A 20,687-nucleotide genomic window follows, 5' to 3' on the forward strand; every position below is an offset into this window, starting at 1 on the left:
GGATTTTTAGTGTTTTTGTGAAATTTGGAGTACAGGGAAGCAGAGAACACAATGCATTCGAAAGGTATTCAGGGAGAAGATAGTTTCTCTTTGGTGGGTGAGACCAATCCAAATAATAAGAATGAGTAGTAACAATTAAATATACATAACCCAGTGAACACTGAGTTGTTAAACTGAAACCTGGGGCGAGATTCTCCAACTCCACGCCGGGTCGGAGAATCGCCGGGGGCTGGCGTGAATCCCGCCCCCGCCGGTTGCCAAATTCTCCAACACCGGAGATTCGGCGGGGGGGGGGGAATCGCGCCGCGCCGGTTGTCGGGCCCCCCCGCGATTCTCCGGCCCGAATGGGCCGAAGTTCCGCCGCTAAAATGCCTGTCCCGCTGGCGTAGATTAAACCACCTACCTTACCGGCGAGACAAGGCGGCGCGGGCGGGCTCCGGGGTCCTGGGGGGGGCGCGGGGCGATCTGGCCCCGGGAGGTGCCCCCACGGTGGCCTGGCCCGCGATCGGGGCCCACCGATCCGTGGGCGGGCCTGTGCCATGGGGGCACTCTTTCCCTTCCGCCTTCGCCACGGTCTCCACCATGGCGGAGGCGGAAGAGTTTCCCTCCACTGCGCATGCGCGGGAATGCCGTCAGCGGCCGCTGACGTTCCCGCGCATGCGCCGTCCGGAGATGTCATTTCCGCGCCAGCTGGCGGGGCTCCAAAGGCCTTTTCCGCCAGCTGGCGGGGCGGAAATTAGTCCGCCGCCGGCCTAGCCCCTTAAGGTTGGGGCTCGGCCCCCAAAGATGCGGAGCATTCCGCACCTTTGGGGCGGCGGGATGCCCGACTGATTTGCACCGTTTTGGGCGCCAGTCGGCGGACATCGCGCCGTTTCCGGAGAATTACGCCCCTTGCCTGTTCAGGTGAATATTAAAGAACTCCAGTGACTGTTCAAAGAAGGAGTGTAAGAAGTCTTACAACACCATGTTAAAGTCCAACAGGTACCTGGTATTGTAAGACTTCTTACTGTGCTCACTCCAGTCCAACAGCGGCATCTCCGCATTATGTTCAAAGAAGGACAGAGTTATTTTGATGTTCTAAACAACATTATCCCCTCAGTTGACAATACATTGGCCTAGAAATTGGATTGCATGGTGTCAGAATTGTTCAATCTTGAGTGGGGCATGCACTTGCCTATTCACTGCCGCTATAAGCTGCAAACCATAGAGGGATGATATTTTGTAGCTGTCTAGGATACCTATGTGAAACATGTATTATATTGCCAATGCAAATCAGAGGCCTAGGGCAATACTTAATGGAGACAAAGGGGATCTCACCCACTGGCTGGAGAGTTGGCAAGAGTCATGCATTGCTTCTTCCAGAGCAGGTCTGCCCAATTTAAGTGACACTCTGGCGCTTAGCGGGACAGCAGTGGGACTTTCTTTCATTGACAATGATAGTCACTGTACTTCAAACATTAATCTTGATAAAGTGCCAGCAAAATCCAAGAATGGAATTTTATATGACCCCCAGGAACAGGTTGGCAGGCTGGTGGTGGGGAAAGAGGACATAAAATTGGGTCCATGGCTGTAGCGTCGTGCTTGTCACCTCCCCACCTTTGGCATTTTACCATTGAGGCACCAGGTGGCTCACCTGTCCCCGTATCAATGAAGGTCCTTAAATGACTGATTAATGGCCACTTAAGGGCTCTTCGCATAGTGGTTGGTATTTTACCATGGTGTAGATTTAGAACTGAGATGAGGGGGAATTACTTCTTGCAGAGGGTGGTGAATCTGTGGAACTCACTGCCCCACAGTGCAGTGGAACGGAGTCATTAAATGGTTTCAAGAAAGAGATAGATATATTTTTTATTTTTAAAATGGGTTAAAGGGATATGGGTAATGGGTGGGGAGGTGGATTAGAGACCAGGGAGAGATCAGCCATGATCTGATTGAGTGGCGGAGCAAGCTCGAATTACCTACTTCAGATCCGAATTCCTACGTAAGACCGCCATTCTTTTTGAAGGCTGATGCTGATCCTTTTGGGGCACCCTGTGCCCAACAGATAGCAACAGATACCCTGAAGATAGTGCCCAAGCAAATCCATGCTCCACACACACTCCAGGGCGGCCTGGTAGCAAAAGTGGATATCACTGTGGCTTCACAGCGCCAGGGTCCCAGGTTCGATTCCCCGCAGGGTCACTGTCTGTGTGGAGTCTGCACATTCTCCCCGTATCTGCATGGGTTTCCTCCGGGTGCTCCAGTTTCCTCCCACAGTCCAAAGACGTGCAGGTTAGGTGGATTGACCATGATAAATTGCCTTTAGTGACCAAAAAGGTTAGGAGGGGTTATTGGGATACGGGGATAGGGTGGAGGTGAGGGCTTAAGTGGGTCGGTGCAGACTCGATGGGCCAAATGTCCTCATTCTGCACTGTATGTTCTGAGTTCTAAGTTTCACCCCCCCCCCGAAAACCCCCCTCCCGAACTCTCCCCCCCCTTCCCCCCCCTCCCGAACTCCCCCCCCCCCTTCCCACCCCCCCCACTTCACCACCAAACCAAACCCTTAGGTAAATTTGGGTTTTACCTGCTTACCTAGAAATAGGGCTCGTCTTCGACGTCGACCTCCTTTAGTCCAAGCATTGGTCAGTACTGCTGGGACAAGAGAGCTGCTCGCCATTTGATTGGCCAGCAGCTGTTGGAGGTGGGAATCCCCCCCCCCACCAGATGGGAGAAACTAAATCACACACTGAGCCAATTAACTGTCCGATGTCCTTAAATTGCTGCCGGGCATCCCGGCCAAGGGAGGCCCCTGATTCTTCAGCTGGAGGGATAGATTCACCCCTCCTCCCTACAATTCCCATGCAACTTTCCTTTCCTTTTATTCCTCTTTTGTTTAGAACTGAAATTCAAGTTCAAATCAATATTTTGCATTTGTTAAAAGCGAAGATATATCTGGCTCTCACAAGTAACAGATTGTTTCTAATCAGATTTTGTTAATCCATTGTCATCATACCTGAACATGGACCTAAATAGGTCAATAAGGTAAACGGAATGATGACCTTTGCAGGCAGATGCACAGTTTGCATTTTCTTCAAGTTATCCAAAGACACAACAGCAGCATGATTTCTGTCTATGAAAGTCATCAGCTGTGGTGTATCTTCTATTCAGATGTATTTATAAATAACAAGGCGCTGAATGGCAGGGTAAGCCAGATGGGCTAAATCATTGTTAACTTCTCACGTTCTTATCATGCTGTCAAGGGATAGCTCTGAAAATATCACGGCTAAAAACTGTTTACAGATACAAAGTCTGATAATAAAATAGCTACCACATGTTGAATTTTATACCATGCTGCTCAACGAAACAAGGCCAATGATACTCCAGGCAGCCTGGTGAATCCCAGCCCTGTAATGTCAACAGCACGATATCCAGGTAATAAGGCCCTGAGCAAGTTCCATCACTCAGCGGCACACATTAGGGAAGAGACACGATCGAGCTAATCCATCATATTCACATGTTTAGATTGCGGGCTGATGCCCACTACAGTCTACAAAACCCATCACAACTTGTGGGAGCTGGGAACTAGGTTTGTGAAAATTAAATAAAGTATAACAAAATATTTTATTGATTTTTCAGAGTCTGTGTGCTCGATGCAGTAAGTTACGTGGTTATTATTTACATTTCCATTACCTGGTAGAATAGAATAATTGTATAATGTTAAAATAATTTGTTTTGATTCTAGTTCAGTGCCATCCAGATACTCCCAGGTAACAAGTATGCCTTAGAGATATCTGTTCCTGTTGACAACATTTATCAGGGTATGATAAATGATTATTCAAAAACCTCCGGGGGATTCTCTGTTTCTGAGGCTAAGGGCTGGATTCTCCGATTTTGAGGCTATGTCCGGAGGAAGATGCACAGTTTGCATTTTCTTTATGTCATCATTGGCTACAGGAATAGTGCCAGAGGACTGGAGGACAGCAAATGTGGTCCCTTTGTTCAAAAAGGGGAGCAGAGACAACCCCGGCAACTATAGACCGGTGAGCCTCACGTCTGTAGTGGGTAAAGTCTTGGAGGGGATTATAAGAGACAAGATTTATAATCATCTAGATAGGAATAATATGATCAGGGATAGTCAGCATTGCTTTGTGAAGGGTAGGTCATGCCTCACAAACTTTATTGAGTTCTTTGAGAAGGTGACTGAACAGGTAGACGAGGGTAGAGCAGTTGATGTGGTGTATATGGATTTCAGCAAAGCGTTTGATAAGGTTCCCCACGGTAGGCTATTGCAAAAAATACGGAGGCTGGGGATTGAGGGTGATTTAGAGATGTGGATCAGAAATTGGCTAGCTGAAAGAAGACAAGAGGGTGGTGGTTGATGGGAAATGTTCAGAATGGAGTACAGTCACAAGTGGAGTACCACAAGGATCTGTTCTGGGGCCGTTGCTGTTTGTCATTTTTATCAATGACCTAGAGGAAGGCGCAGAAGGGTGGGTGAGCAAATTTGCAGACGATACTAAAGTCGGTGGTGTTGTCGATAGTGTGGAAGGATGTAGCAGGTTACAGAGGGATATAGGTAAGCTGCAGAGCTGGGCTGAGAGGTGGCAAATGGAGTTTAATGTAGAGAAGTTGTTGACTCCCAAATTTCTTTCTCTGTCAGTCTGGCCTCAATAAAAGTTGAGATGGATTCGCACGTAAAAAGAAGTTATTTATTTAGCTTGCAAGCTTGATTCATTTCATAGAAATATAAGAGACATCCAGTTTCCTATATCCCAGAAAGCGAATGAACAAAGAAACAAAGGGATCTCTGCAAATCAATTCAAATGGTATCAAGTTTCACATACTCGACGGACATAGGTCAGCCTATGTCCCTCCTGACATGTTCGATCTATTCTGATTGGCTCACTTCCAATCCCTTTCTCTGGCCCCTATCAATGCAGCATCACTCTCATAGACACACCTCTTCCTGCTTTTTCCATGCGGTCTCAAACCCCTTTGTCCCTAACTGCCAGAATCAAAGTGGCTTATTTCTACATTACATTAACTAGTATCTCTAAAGTAACTATGTTATATCACATTCGTCAAAGTGTGAGGTGATTCACTTTGGAAGGAATAACAGGAATGCGGAATATTTGGCTAATGGTAAAGTTCTTGAAAGTGTGGATGAGCAGAGGGATCTAGGTGTCCATGTACATAGATCCCTGAAAGTTGCCACCCAGGTTGATAGGGTTGTGAAGAAGGCCTATGGAGTGTTGGCCTTTATTGGTAGAGGGATTGAGTTCCGGAGTCGGGAGGTCATGTTGCAGCTGTACAGAACTCTGGTACGGCCGCATTTGGAGTATTGCGTACAGTTCTGGTCACCGCATTATAGGAAGGACGTGGAGGCTTTGGAGCGGGTGCAGAGGAGATTTACCAGGATGTTGCCTGGTATGGAGGGAAAATCTTATGAGGAAAGGCTGATGGACTTGAGGTTGTTTTCGTTGGAGAGAAGAAGGTTAAGAGGAGACTTAATAGAGGCATACAAAATGATCAGGGGGTTGGATAGGGTGGACAGTGAGAGCCTTCTCCCGCGGATGGATATGGCTGGCACGAGGGGACATAACTTTAAACTGAGGGGTAATAGATATAGGACAGAGGTCAGAGGTAGGTTCTTTACGCAAAGAGTAGTGAGGCCGTGGAATGCCCTACCTGCTACTGTAGTGAACTTGCCAACATTGAGGGCATTTAAAAGTTTATTGGATAAACATATGGATGATAATGGCATAGTGTAGGTTAGATGGCTTTTGTTTCGGTGCAACATCGTGGGCCGAAGGGCCTGTACTGCGCTGTATTGTTCTATGTTCTATGTTCTATGAAGTGTCTGGTTTTACGCTGAAAAAACTGGTGCCGCCCCCGCACCGATCCTCCAACCGGTGAGGGGCTAGCAGCCGTGCCATGTAAAATGCGCCGCCTGCCCGATATAAACGCCTGGAGCATTGGTCTGTGCCCGCGCATGCGCACGGCGACGACCTGCAGCGGTCGCGCCAAACAACATGGCCCCGGCTGCGCGCGGACCCGACCTGCCAGACAGTGTCCCCTGGGCCAACCCTACCAATCCTCCCAGCCCTCGCTGAAGCCCCCCCGCCGGCTAGCAGCACGGCTCCCGACCTGCCAGATAGTGTCCCCCGGGCCAACCTTACCAATCCTCCCAGCCCTCGCTGAAGCCCCCCGCCGGCTAGCAGCACAGCTCCCGCCCAACACAGTCTGCAGCATCACACTGCATTTGGGAACTCGCCCCATCGGGGGTGGAACATCAGGGGAGGGCCTTCAGGTAACGTCCTGAGGCCATCCCAACGGCGTGCGGCGTACTCCTCGTGAGCATCCGAAAACCCGATCGCTGACTACGATATCGGTGTCGGGCAATGGAGAATCCTGCCCATAGTGTTGATGCCAACGCAGAATTCATGGACTTTCACGATAGCAAAACTGGCGCCACACTTGGACTGATTCTGCTATTGTTTTTTTGATAAATTTTTGAGTACCCAATTCATTTTTTCCAATTAAGGGGCAATTTAGCCTGGCCAATCCACCTACCCTGCGCATCTTTGGTTTGTGGGGGCGAAACCCACGCAAACACGGGGAGAATGTGCAAACTCCACACGGACAGTGACCCACAGCCGGGATCGAACCTGGGACCTCGGTACCGTGAGGCATTAGGGCTAACCCACTGCGCCACCGTGCTGCCCCGATTCTGCTATTGTTAAGGGGCTAGCACCGGCGCCACATGGAACACAATCGATTCTAATGTGAAATGGTGCCGGAATTGCTGGTTTCACGATTGATACGCAGGAGGCTGACAAGCTGCAGCCGCATACACACACTTCACTCCACATACACACCATCTCAGCCAACAAGATGGCAGTAAGATGTGCAGCCCCACATTATACCCTGACCCGGGAAGGAGGCCGCCGCCATTCGTCGTGCCTGGTGCAAGGGAGAGGTGGTCAGTGCCATGTGCAACGTATTCCAACCGGCCAGCAGTGCAGAAAAAAGCTCATAACCTACCCTCCCCCCAACCTGGAGGGCGGCCGAAACTCCACCCTGCACCAAACGCCGGCACCCCTACCGGCCTCCATGTCCAGGTGCTCTGGTTACTGAGGCCACCAGCTGCCCACTCCCAGGACTGCATGAGTCAGACTATCTAACACTTTCTTTTTCTGTTTACCCCTCCACCCTCTCCCAGGAAAAGGCTGCGCACAACCGCCGGGAGCGCGAGAAGACAGAAAGGGGACCCACCGGACTTGTGGCCCCTCACCATGGCTGAGCAGAGTGCCCTGGACATGCGCAGTGGGCCTGAAGAAAGGGAGGTCACAGAGGTGGAGCTTGGACGAGGGCGAGGAAATGGGACCCCGCTTAGTTGCTGTTCCCCATGACATGTACGTGCCAATGGAACCCCCAATACCACCCTCACCCCCCCCCCCCCCCCCCCCCCCCCCCCCCCCCCGCCTGCAGTCTAATCCTGCATCTTGCAGGACCTGCAGGGGATAGGGCAGGTCCAGCTGGCGACCCCCGTCCCCTGCATGTGCCACAGCTGGAGCTCCCCCATGGGCCAAGCAGAGACTGGGAATAGCAGCTCAGGCAACAGCCCTCTGCCCGAGACTCCAAAGCTCAGGTCGGAGGATGACGGTGATTTTCCGTCATAGCTGTCTGCAACACCCTCCACCATCCCAGAGACACTCACCTCGGTGGGGCATGTTAGTGAAGAGGCTCCTGGGACACAATCTGGTGCTCACCACACAGCCCCTCCGGTACAGCGGGTGGAGGTAGGAACACCCGAGGGGACGGACGGTGGACGGCAGGTCCACTCCGGGAACTAGTTGCCGTCCAGATGCGTCTCAGGCTTCTGGAACAGACAGTCCCATTTGTAGTGGAGATGCAGTCAGAGAGCCAGGGATTACATGAGGGGTTGTCGGCGAGTATCCAGCACCTGCAGGTTCAGTTCGAGGAGTCCAACCACATGCAGAAACAGCAGGTGGTGCCGATAATGCATGCCACTCAGGCCAACACCGCACGGGTAATGTCCTTGGTGGAGGCATTGGGGGAGACGGTCGTGGGTATGGATAAGCATATCCAAGGCCTGAGGAGTTCTGTGCAGGTGCTGGCCGAAGCCCAGGGCAGGATTGTTGTCTCACAGGCAACCATGTTCCCGAGCCACCTGGACATCGCAGCGGGGCTCCTGAGCATGGTCCGGTCATAGCAGGTTAGGGCTGGGAACATCTGCAGCATTTCCCAGTCGCTGGCCGACGTGGCGCAGACACAGACGGAGGTAGCCCAGTCCCAGAGGGAGATGCCGCAGTCACTGGCTGATGTGACACAAATGCAGAAGGTCGTGGCACAGTCAATGGGTGATATGGCGGGGTCCCAGATGGAGATAGTCCACTCCCTTTGCTCCATGGCCACGAGCGAGGTGACCGTGGGCGAGACCAGAGTGGGCCTCCAGGACTGGCAGTGCCAGGTGGCATGGGAGTCTCAGGGGATAGCTCCACTCACATCCTCGCCCCTTGGAATAGCTCAGGGGCCACCGGGCAGCCCGAGGGAGGAGGAGGTGATGGGGCCCATGTTGGTGACTCCTGCAGGAGAGGTGCCAGAACGCCGCAGCACTTTGGACTCCTCCCTCCAGTCTCTGGTGCATTTGGTGGGCAAAACAGGGCGGCATCATGCCAGCCGGGATACTGGAGCAGCAGCCGTGCCCATTCAGGCCTGGTCGGCCCAGAAGATGCCCGCCAACTGGGATCCAGGACGCAGGACCGGAATCACAGCAGGCCACTACCACTCCTGTAGTACCATGTGGGGAACCACCTAGGCGTGGTGTTCGGGATCATAAGGCCAGAAAGTTAGAGCAGTTAAGTTGGCACAAGTGTAGGCACAGTTTAGTTATAGGGGCTAGGACACAAATCTGTATTTATTTGTTGACATTAAACATCTGTTACCACTGTTACAACCTGCATCAGTGCTCAGTCCAAGGGGTGAGAAGGTCTGGACTGCCCGGGGGGTAGGAGTGAGGGTGCATGGGGCGGAATGGACGGATGTTGGTGGGGGGTAATTGGCAGACCCTGTGGTGGCCTGGACCCCCCAACCGTATCCACCACTGTAACCCCAGGGATTCAATGGCACCGTGTGCAGGGATCACCCAGGTGGGTAGTGTGAAGTGCAACCATGGGCAGGAGTCAGGCATTGCCAAACTATGTGGAGCACCAGAGCACATCGTGGAACGGGGTGTCATCATTCTTCATCCAATGGACAAGATTCGCTGTTACCGCCAAGCCAGGACCCCCACCCGTAGTCCGACAGGTATGTATAACAGAGGGGGTTGCAGGCATGGGGGGGAGGGAGAGAAGTGAGGAGGTGTGGGGTCGGGATGTGGTGTCCATGCCCCTGGCCAGCCTCTCCACCACACCTCCCCCACCCAGGGTGAACCTGGAGGCGATCAGAGCGTTGCATGCGTGTTGACCCTGGCGCGCATGTCTTGCGGCCTCCCGTGTCTGCTTGGGCCCCATGTCCCGCCCATCCTCTCCCTCCTCCACATCCTCCTCATCAGACGAGGCCTGACATTCCTCCTCCAGCACATTGTCCCTCTGCTGCATGCTGTTGTGGAGGACGCAACAGTCCCCCACGAAGCGGGCAACCCTCTCAGTGTCATACTAGAGAACATTGCCAGAGCTGTTCAGTCACCTGAACCGCATCTTCAGGAGGCCAAAGCACTTTTCCTTCGCGCTCGTGGTCGCTGCATGGGCGTCGACGTAGCGGGCTTCCACGTCGGTCTGTGGTCTCCGGATAGATATCATCTGCCACAATCGCAGTGGGTGACCTCTGTCACCTCGGAGCCAAACTCCCAGCCAGGGTGGTGTCTCGAACTTCTCAGGAATTGTCGAGCGTGCCAGTATTAAGGAGTTGTGCACACAGCCGGGATATCGGGGCCCCTTTTTTCTCTTGACCCTTGGCTGAAGTCACAATTTCATATCATTGGCCCTTTTTCAACCTGTAGGTTTCTTACAGATTCTGTACACCAACATGTACCTACTCATTTACTAAACACCTTCTATGATAGAGGGTACCTTGCGGAAATCGTGTTTTATTTTTGTTTGACAATATCATTTTAATTTAATTTGTTAGTTAATGGTTTTCTAAATCAATAGAGATGGACCAACTAAGGCGTGAAAAATGTCAGTATCGTTCCCTTTTGATGGGGAGACCTTTGACTGTGCTCTTGTTTGGTTGGCGTGCCTAGCTTTACATATCTTAAAACAGAATCCTACCATGTTATAATTTGTGTCTAGGTAATTCTTGAGCCCAAACAGTTGATGATACATAGACACTTTGAAGAAAGGAGCAGGAGGAGGCCTTTTGGCCCTTCGAGCCTGCTCTGCCATTTATCACGATCATGGCTGATCATCCAACTCAATAGCCTAATCCTGCTTTCTCCCCATAGCCTTGATCCCATTCTACCCAAGTGCTATATCTAGCCACCTCTTGAATATATTTAATGTTTTAGCATCAACTACTTCCTGTGGTATGAATTCCACAGGCTCACCACTCTTTGTGTGAAGAAATGTCTTCTTATGTCTGTCTGAAATGGTTTACCCTGAATCCTCAGGCTGTGACCCCTGGTTCTGGACACACCCAGGGGCTTTTCACAGTAACTTCATTTAAAGCCTACTTGTTACAATCAGCGATTTCCATTTCACCCACCATTGGGAACGTCTTCCCTGCATCTACCCTGTCTAGTCCTGTTAGAAGTTTCTACGAGATCCCCCCCTCATTCTTCTGAACTCCAGCGAAATCAATCCTAACCTAGTCAATCTCTCCTCATATGACAGTCCCGCCACCCCTGGAATCAGTCTGGTAAACCTTCGCTGCACTCCCTCGAGAGCAAGAACATCCTTCCTCAGAAAACGAGACCAAAACTGCACACAATATTCTAGTTGTGGCCTCACCAAGGCCCTGTATAATTGCAGCAACACATCCCGGCTTCTGTACTCGAAACCTCTCGAAATGAAGGCCAACATATCATTAGCCTTCTTTACCGCCTGCAGCACCTGCATGCTTACCTTCAGCAACTGGTGCACAAGGACACCAGCTCCCGCTGCACACGCTCCTCTCCCAATTTACAACCATTCAGGTAGTAATGTGCCTTCCTGTTTTTGCTTCCAAAGTGAATAATAAAGTGAATGATGTAATGGTCTCCACTGTATCTTTCTCCCAATGGAAGATTGGCCACTTATGTGCCTCAATTAACAGCAAGGTGGGAAGTCCAATCATGCGCCATTCCAGTTCGAATGCACCACTAATCCGCCTATGCATGTTCCCTTCACACCTCCAAGCCTGCCACCGACGAAACCACAAGATTCTGCCCATTGTTCCTGAGCCCAGTACAATGGATAAATGCCACATAAGTGCAAACCTTTATTTCTAAGCCATCTACCAACTCCAAATTATGCAACAACAGCTTTCCTTCTGCAGGATTCCAAATATCTCTGATATTCCAAATTCCAAAGGCAGTCGATCACTCTTGTGAAAGCTGTGCAGAGAGTTTTTATATTTTTGGTGGGCATGTAAGCCTTTTTAAGTGCACAAAGCTCTTGAGCTGATATTCCGATATTCATAGAATTTAGACACCTTTTTAATGTGATGGTATTTCCATGCACCTCACTTTTACCTCTGCTTATCTTCCAACCCCAGATCAAATTCAGCTCATTTCTGCTAAATCAATCTACTTGACCCCCATTCTATGATTCCATCTTCAACATAGTTTGGATGAACTACATGCGAATAGGATAAGTTGTCCTATTTTCTTCCACATCCTGGGGTTAAGTAGATCAATTAAATGGCTCTAACTGGTGTCGTCTGCTATGATCAGCTCACACAGTACAGATCAAAGATTGAAGTTGAAAACTTATGGCTTGATGCTACAAGGGAGGTCCCAGTTTGCATACGTTGACCTATTTAGTTATCTGTATGGATAACATATTGGTGGTGTTCAGCCTGCAGGTAGAACCTTGGGTTCAATCAATAGCTGCAATGATTTTAAAAATGGATCGCACCCAGTTTTTTCTATCAACAAGGAAGTCTATCTTTCAGGCTTAGTTAATCATCAAGAAGCAACAGATTGAATTGGTTCAAAAGGACTAAAAGTAAAAATCCAATATCAGAGATCCTTCATAACGAACATGGCTCTCTCTCCCTGACTAGATCTATATACTTGATTCTGATTGTTTTCAGCTGAACCACACGGAGCTACAATAGTTTTACTATTGAGTATGACAGCATTACACTTGATGAGTGTAACATTTGTGAAAATGTCAAATATATAAAATGGTTAACAAAGGATGAGACTGGTGTTTTAATATTATAATTCAAGGACATTATGTGAAGGAATATGGCTAGAAGAAGGAGTTATAACATTAAAAGAGTGATTTTTCCTCTCGATTAGGGATTTAAAAAATTAAAAGCAGGGTTCACCTGCCTGTCATGAGTGGAAGAAGTTTGTGAACAGGCCGAGACATAGCTGTGTGCTGCAGGATATTAATCCAATTCCCTAACATAAGGCAGTTTCTGAAAAATAGGAACTGGTTTCTGAAAAGCATGGACATATCGCACCAGTAAGGCATTGATAATACCAGTTTTGTAAATAATCATGGTAAATTATCGCAATCTAACAATGGCTAATATTATTTTCTATGGATCCCCTAAATAACCTGTCAGCTGAATCCGGGAACCAGGGGCAGGATTCTCCAAACCCCGCCAGGTCAGAGAATCACCAGGGGGCGGCGTGAATCCCACCCGGCCGCTCCAACACCGGCTGCCGAATTTCCCAGCGCCGTTTTTTTGGCGGGGGCGGGGATCACGTAGCGGCGGTCAGGCGCCGTTGGCAGTGGCTCACCCGGCGATTCTCCGGGCCCCCATGGGCCAGGCGGCCGCCCGTTTTCGGCCTGTCCCACCAGCGTGGATTAGACAAGGTCCATATCGGTGGGGCCTGGGAGTCACCGGGGTGGGAAGTGGGGGGGGGGGCGGGGGGATCCTTCCCCGGGGGTGGCCCCCACGGTGGCGTGGCCTGCGATCGGGACCCACCGATCTGCGGGCAGGCCTGTGCCGAGGGGGCACTCTTTCCCTCTGCGCCGGCCTGTGTAAAGCTCCGCCATGGCCGGTGCAGAGAAGAAACCCCCTGCGCATACGCAGGGGTCACATGCCAGCGGTTCTGCGCATGCGCCAGAACACGCTGGTGCTCCTGCGCATGCGCCAACTCACGCAGGCCAGCGGAGGCCCTTCTCGGCGGCGGTTGGCGTGGCGTCAACCACTCCAGCGCCGGCCTAGCCCCCGGAAGTGCGGAGGATTCCACACCTTCCGGGTGGCCTGACGCCGGAGTGGTTCACGCTACTCTTTAGCGCTGGTACGGCCCGCCCTGATGGTTGGGGGAGAATCCAACTTTTCTAATCTTAAAACAGAAGAGACCACCAATTGCAATTCTCAACATCCGTTAGTTCGAAGGATGTGGACAGCACATGTGCTGATACCTTCCTGCAGACTGAATCTTTCCTTAAGGATGAAATAATTTGGATTTTAAAGGTAGAATGCAATGTAGGTGACTTCACCTCAAAAATGTCTGTCAATTTCGACTGTGCATCAATCACGAGCAAAAATATTGTGCCCGGGAGTGGACCAACATAATCGATATGGATTCGAACCCATGACCATCTAGGCCATTCCCAAGGATTGAGTGGTGCTTGACTAGCTTCTCAATATCAGCATCAATGCCAAACCACCAAACAACTTCTGGCAAGCATTCAACTTAGATGCCAGGATGAGCATTGTGTAATTCTGTCAGGAGCAGCTCTCTGTCTGGTACCCCAGAGTATGATGCCATCCTGACAATTCCATTCATTCTTGAGGGTAAAGAATGGCTTAATTTCCTTGGCAACTGGCTCATTAACCAACCTATAAGTATTTTGTCTCACTTTGGACAAAAGGGGATCTCAACTGGTCCAGTTCTTGATCTGTTTCACTGAGAGCGGCAATGTGCTTAAAATATTTAATGCCATGATGATTTTTTATGGTACTGGAGTACAGGTGATACTTTCTTGCAAGGTTAGGCAGCTAAGAGCATCCGCATTTGCTATATGTATTCCAGGTCGGTGCTTGAAAGTACATTCAAAGGCAGATATAATTAACGCCCATTGTTGAATTCTTGTCGCAGCGATCAGTGGGATAGCCTTTTACCCTTGAGACCCAAGAGCAGTTTGTGGTCAGAAACAATGGTAAAGCGTCTACTATGTAAGTACTCGCGGAATTTCTTGGTGCCAAAGACTAATGATAGTCCTTCCTTCACTATTTGTGAATAGCCTTTCTTTGCCTCCGAGTGTTCTTGACATATACCCTATTGGCCTTTCAGAGTCGTTGTCCATCTCATGGACAACAGCGTACCAACACGATATGAAGAGGCGTCGCAGATCAATATCTGTTCTTTAGATGAGTCAATGTGTTCTAACAGGTTTGAGGATTGCAACAAATCCTTTATTATGTTGAAAGCTTCTTCCTGAGGATCCTTCCAAGACTAACAATATTTCTTCAGCGGAATATGCAAGGAGGCCAATACCATTAGTAAGTTTGATAAAAGGTGTCTACAGTATTTTCTGATCCCCCCCCCCAAACAATTTCAGTTCTGTTGTGTTTGATGGGGCAGGCGCCTCCTTTATTGCTTTGACCTTGTCACCCACAGAGGGTAATTCTAGTGTATCTGCACCGTGCCCCAGGTAGGTCACCTCAGTGGCTTGAAAGGTGCACTTCTCTTTATTGAGGTAAACTTCAGCCTCCTGAAACCTCTTTAAACACCTCCTCTAAGTTTGCTAGCTGCTAGGCTTCTGTTGATCTGGTTATAAAGACGTCATCAAGGTAGACTCTCCATTGTCCTTTGAAATATTGCGCATTACAATGACACACAAAAAGGTAGGTGCATGCACTGGAATAAGCCTTTGTTTGTGTTTATCGTGACATACCCTCAGGAAATGTCATCGAATTAGAATTGCTGATACGCGTAACTCATATCCAGCTTTGTGTAAGATTGACCACCTGCAAGCTTTGCAAACACGTCTTCAATTCTCGGGATTGGATATTTTATCCAGCTTGGTGGCCTGATTAACTGTTAGCTTATAATCGCCGCAAATGTGGATCGTCCTGTCAGGTTTCAATATGCCGATTAAAAGTACTGCCCATTTCGAGAACTGAACTGGCTGGAAAATGTCTAGTTCTTCCAACCTCCACTTCCTCTTGTAAGGCATATGGCACCTCGTCACTGTCGGTAGACTGATACCTCCGTAAGCGGGTGTGAACACTGCCATGCTGGATGATGACAACCCGCTCTGCGATGAGCTGTAAGCCACGAATCGCTACTGACCGTCTGAGTCATGGCCATTTCTGAACACCACCACCTCGGTGTCCCCTCTATGCGTCAAGGACACACCATCACATGTCCATGTGGGGCCATGGGCGTTGCCGCACGGAGGACAAGGCGTGTTTGGTGTCAGGGTGGGGTCCACTCCAGGACTCACCTTTGCGATGATCCTCGGCCAGAACCATCAGTGGGCACCCCGACTTCCCCCTCTAACCCCCCCTCACCGCCACCCTCCCTTCCCCCCTAACCCCCCCCCACTCCGCCACCCCCGCTTCCTGCCCCTAAGCCCCCCACACGTGCTTCCCGCCCCTAACCCCCCTACACCACCACCCCCGCTTCCCCCTAACCCCCCCACACAGCCACCCCCACTTCCCGCCCCTAACCCCCCCACACCTGCTTCCCGCCCCTAACCCCCATACACTGCCACCCCCGCTTCCCCCCCTAACCCCCATCACCCCCAGAAAAAGGGCAAAGGCATGGAGGTTTGGAGTAGCAACATTTGTTGTGACAATGCAACACACGTGCCCTAGCCCCTATAACTAATCTGTGCCCTGCGCCCGTGCCAACTTACTACGTGCCTAACTTTTTTGCCTTACGGGCTCTACCACTACGTCTAGGTGTTCCTCCGGACGGTACAGCAGGAGCGGATGCGGACTGCTGAGAGACCTGCCCTTCGACTTGGCTTATGGTTAGACGCACATTTGCAGGATGCACGTATGAACACAACTTTATCACATGCAGGGGACACTCCGACCCACGCCATGGCACCTGCCCACGGGGGGTGGGGGGAGGGGGAAGGATCCACATGTGTCCCGGGTGCAATCAGCCCCCCCACCCCCCTCGGCCCCCAGTCACCCCACGTCCCCCACCCTGCCCCGCCCGCCCCCGGCGCCCAACCCCCGCCCTCGTCCCCGCCCCCGGTGCCCCCCCGCCCCCGGTCCCCCCCCCCTAGCGTGGGCTACAGGGGGGGCATTGCCCGGGGCACGGCTCAGGGAACTTGCCCTCGCTGCCCACATGAGGTCGTGCAGCTTCTTCCTGCACTCTTCCCCCATGCGGGGGATGTGCCCCACAGCGCTGACTGCGGCCCACACCTCTCACCATCCATGCCTCACGGTGCTGCTTGACTGCCGTTGTCCTCGTTGGGGGTAGATGATGGCCCTGCGCTCCTCCACTGCATCCAACAGTGACTCTAGGTCACTGTCCCTGAAGCGGGGTACGGCGCGATGGGGCTCCTCCATGTCGTCCCCCGGTGTTTCTGTGCGCCCTGTGCACTTCCTTATATGTGGCACGGCAACGCCACGATGACGGCGCCGCTCCAGCTTTCTGCACACGGCATTCCTCGCGGCGCTGAGGCTGGCCCCCTCTCAGGCAGTGAATTGGCTGCGGCGTAGGCCCGTTTGCGCCGTCGTGGAACGCGACGGCGTTCACGACGGCGCGGGCACTTGGTCTCCATATCGGAGAATCGCCCCCTTGATCCGATTAAATGGTGGGACAGGCTCAAGGAAATGAATGGATAATCCTGTTTCTGTGTATTGTGTTCAGTCCTCTGTGGAGGAGTCAAATGAGTCTATTCGGACAAAGGGAGGCATTCTTGCGAGTACATTTTTTTTCAGACTTCGATTAAAACCGGATACTCACAGGTGTTGGGCCAGAGGCAGTATCAGGAAAATTTATCCTCATCGCCAGATGTAAAGATGCACTTTCACAGACTTCATTTGAAGCAGCAAAGGTACTTATTAATAAGCAAACAGCAGCCTCATGGCTAGAGCTAGCTCCCAAAATGTCTCTGCCTGGAGCGAACCCCACCCACCAGAGTAATTCCAGACTTGGAATTCCAGACTTAGAGTTCTGTTTGGTCACACAGACCTTGTAATCCTTCCTCTGCCCTAAAAGGAACAATTACTACAATTGTATCTTATCATAGAACATAGAACATAGAACATTACAGCGCAGTACAGACCCTTCGGCCCTCGATGTTGCGCTGACCGGTGAAACCACTCGAAAGCCCATCTACACTATTCCCTTATCATCCATATGTCTATCCAATGACCATTTGAATGCCCTTAGTGTTGGCGAGTCCACTACTGTTGCAGGCAGGGCATTCCACGCCCTTACTATTCTCTGAGTAAAGAACCTACCTTTGACATCTGTCTTATATCTATCTCCCCTCAATTTAAAGCTATGTCCCTCGTGCTAGACATCACCATCCGAGGAAGAAGGCTCTCACTGTCCACCCTATCCAATCCTCTGATCATCTTGTATGCCTCAATTAAGTCACCTCTTAACCTTCTTCTCTCTAACGAAAACAGCTTCAAGTCCCTCAGCCTTTCATCATAAGATCTTCCCTCCATACCAGGCAACATTCTGGTAAATCTCCTCTGCACCCTTTCCAATGCTTCCACATCCTTCCTATAATGTGGCGACCAGAATTGGACGCAATACTCCAAATGCAGCCGCACCAGAGTTTTGTACAGCTGCAACATGACCTCATGGCTCCTAAACTCAATCCCTCTACCAATAAAAGCTAACACACCATACGCCTTCTTAACAACCCTCTTAACCTGGGTGGCAACTTTCAGTGATCTATGTACATGGACACCGAGATCTCTCTGCTCATCCACACTGCCAAGAATCTTACCATTAGCTCAGTACTCTGTCTTCCTGTTATTCCTTCCAAAATGAATCACCTCACACTTTTCTGCATTAAACTCCATTTGCCACCTCTCAGCCCAGCACAGCAGCTTATCTATGTCCCTCTGTAACTTGTAACATCCGTCCGCACTGTCCACAACTCCACCGACTTTAGTGTCATCTGCACATTTACTCACATCCTTCTAGGCACTCCTCCAGGTCATTTGTAAAAATGACAAACAGCAGTGGCCCCAAAACAGATCCTTGTGGTACACCACTAGTAACTGGACTCCAGTCTGAACATTTCCCATCAACCACCACCCTTTGTCTTCTTCCAGCTAGCCAATTTCTGATCCAAACTGCTAAATCACCCTGAATCCCATGCCTCCATATTTTCTGCAGTAGCCTACCGTGGGGAACCTTATCAAATGCTTTACTGAAATCCATATACACCACATCAACTGCTTTACCCTCATTCACCTGTTTGGTCACCTTCTCAAAGAACTCAAGAAGGTTTGTCAGGCACGACCTACCCTTCACAAAACCGTGTTGACTATCTCTTATCAAATTATTCCTTTCCAGATGATTATACATCCTATCTCTTATAAACCTTTCCAAGATTTTGCCCACAACAGAAGTAAGGCTCGCTGGTCTATAGTTACCGGGGTTGTCTCTACTCCCCTTCTTGAACAAGGGAACAACATTTGCTATCCTCCAGTCTTCTGGCACTATTCCTGTAGACAAAGAAGACTTAAAGATCAAAGCCAAAAACTCAGCAATCTCCTCCCTAGCTTCCCAGCGAATCCTAGGATTAATCCCATCTGCGCCAGGGGACTTATCTATTTTCACACTTTCCAGAATTGCTAACACCTCCTCCTTATGAACCTCAAACCCTTCTAGTCTAGTAGCCTGAATCTCAGTATTCTCCTCGACAACATTTGTCTTTTTTCTGTGTGAATACTGATGAAAAATATTCATTTAGCACCTCTCCTATCTCCTCAGACTCCAAGCACAACTTCCCACTACTGCCCTTGACTGGCCCTACTCTTACCCTAGTCATTCGTTTATTCCTGACGTATCTATACAAAGCTTTAGGGTTATCCTTGATCCTACCTGCCAAAGACTTCTCATGTCCCCTCCTGGCTCTTCTTAGCTCTCTCTTTATGTCCTTCCCAGCTAACTTGTTACTCTCGAGTCCCCTAACTGAACCTTCATGTCTCATCTTTACATAAGCCTCCTTCTTCCTCTTGACAAGTGTTTCGACTGCTTTAGTAAACCACGGTTCCCTTGCTCGATCACTTCCTCCCTGCCGGACAGGTACATACTTATCAAGGACACGCAGTAGCTGTTCCTTGAACAAGCTCCACATTTTAATTGTGTCCATCCCCTGCAGTTTTCCTCTCCATCCGATGCATCCCAAGTCTTGCCTCATCGCATCATAATTGCCTTTCCCCCAGTTAAAACTCTTGCCCTGCAGTATATACCTATCCCTTTCCATCACTAAAGTAAACACAATCGAATTGTGGTCACTATCAACAAAGTGCTCACCTACCTCCAAATCTAACACCTGTCCTGGTTCATTACCGAGTACCAAATCCAATATGGCCCCGCCTCTCATTGGCCTATCTATATACTGTGTCAGGAAACCCTCCTGCACACAATGGAAAAAAACGGACCCATCTAAAGTACTCAAACTATAGCGTTTCCAGTCAGTATTTGGAAAGTTAAAGTCCCCCATAACAACTACCCTGTTGCTTTCGCTCCTATCCAGAATCATCTTTGCAATCCTTTCCTCTACACCTCTGGAACTTTTTGGAGGCCTATAGAAAACCCCTAACAGGGTGACCTCACCTTTCCTGTTTCTAACCTCAGCCCATACTACCTCAGTAGACGAGTCCTCATCAAACGTCCTTTCTGCCACCGTAATACTGTCCTTGACTAACAATGCCACCCCTCCCCCTCTTTTACCACCTTCCCTGCACTTACTGAAATATCTAAACCCCGGCAGCTGCAACAACCATTCCTGTCTCTGCTCTATCCATGTCTCCGAAATGGCCACAACATCGAAGTCCCAGGTACCAACCCATGCCGCAAGTTCACCCACCTTATTCCGGATGCTCCTGGCATTGAAGAAGACACACTTTAAACCACCTTCCTGCCTGCCGGTACACTCCTGCAACTTTGAAACCTTACTCATGACCTCACTACTCTCAACCTCCTGTATACTGGAGCTACAATTCAGGTTCCCAAGCCCCTGCTGAACTAGTTTAAACCCTCCCGAAGAGCATTAGCAAATTTCCCCCCCAGGATATTGGTACCCCTCTGGTCCAGGTGTAGACCATCCTGTTTGTAGAGGTTCCACCAACCCCAGAATGAGCCCCAATTATCCCTAAAATCTGAAACCCTCCCTCCTGCACCATCCCTGTAGCCACGTGTTCAACTGCTCTCTCTCCCTATTCCTCGACTCGCTATCACGTGGCACGGGTAATAACCCAGAGATAATAACTCTGCTTGTCCTAGATCTAAGTTTCCACCCTAGCTCCCTGAATTCCTGCCTTACATCCCTATCCCTTTTCCTACCTATGTCGTTGGTACCTATGTGGACCACGACTTGGGGCTGCTCCTCCTCCCCCTTAAGGTTCCCGAAAACACG

Source organism: Scyliorhinus torazame, chromosome 5 (genome assembly GCF_047496885.1).
Source record: "Scyliorhinus torazame isolate Kashiwa2021f chromosome 5, sScyTor2.1, whole genome shotgun sequence".
Classification (NCBI taxonomy): Eukaryota; Metazoa; Chordata; class Chondrichthyes; order Carcharhiniformes; family Scyliorhinidae; genus Scyliorhinus; species Scyliorhinus torazame.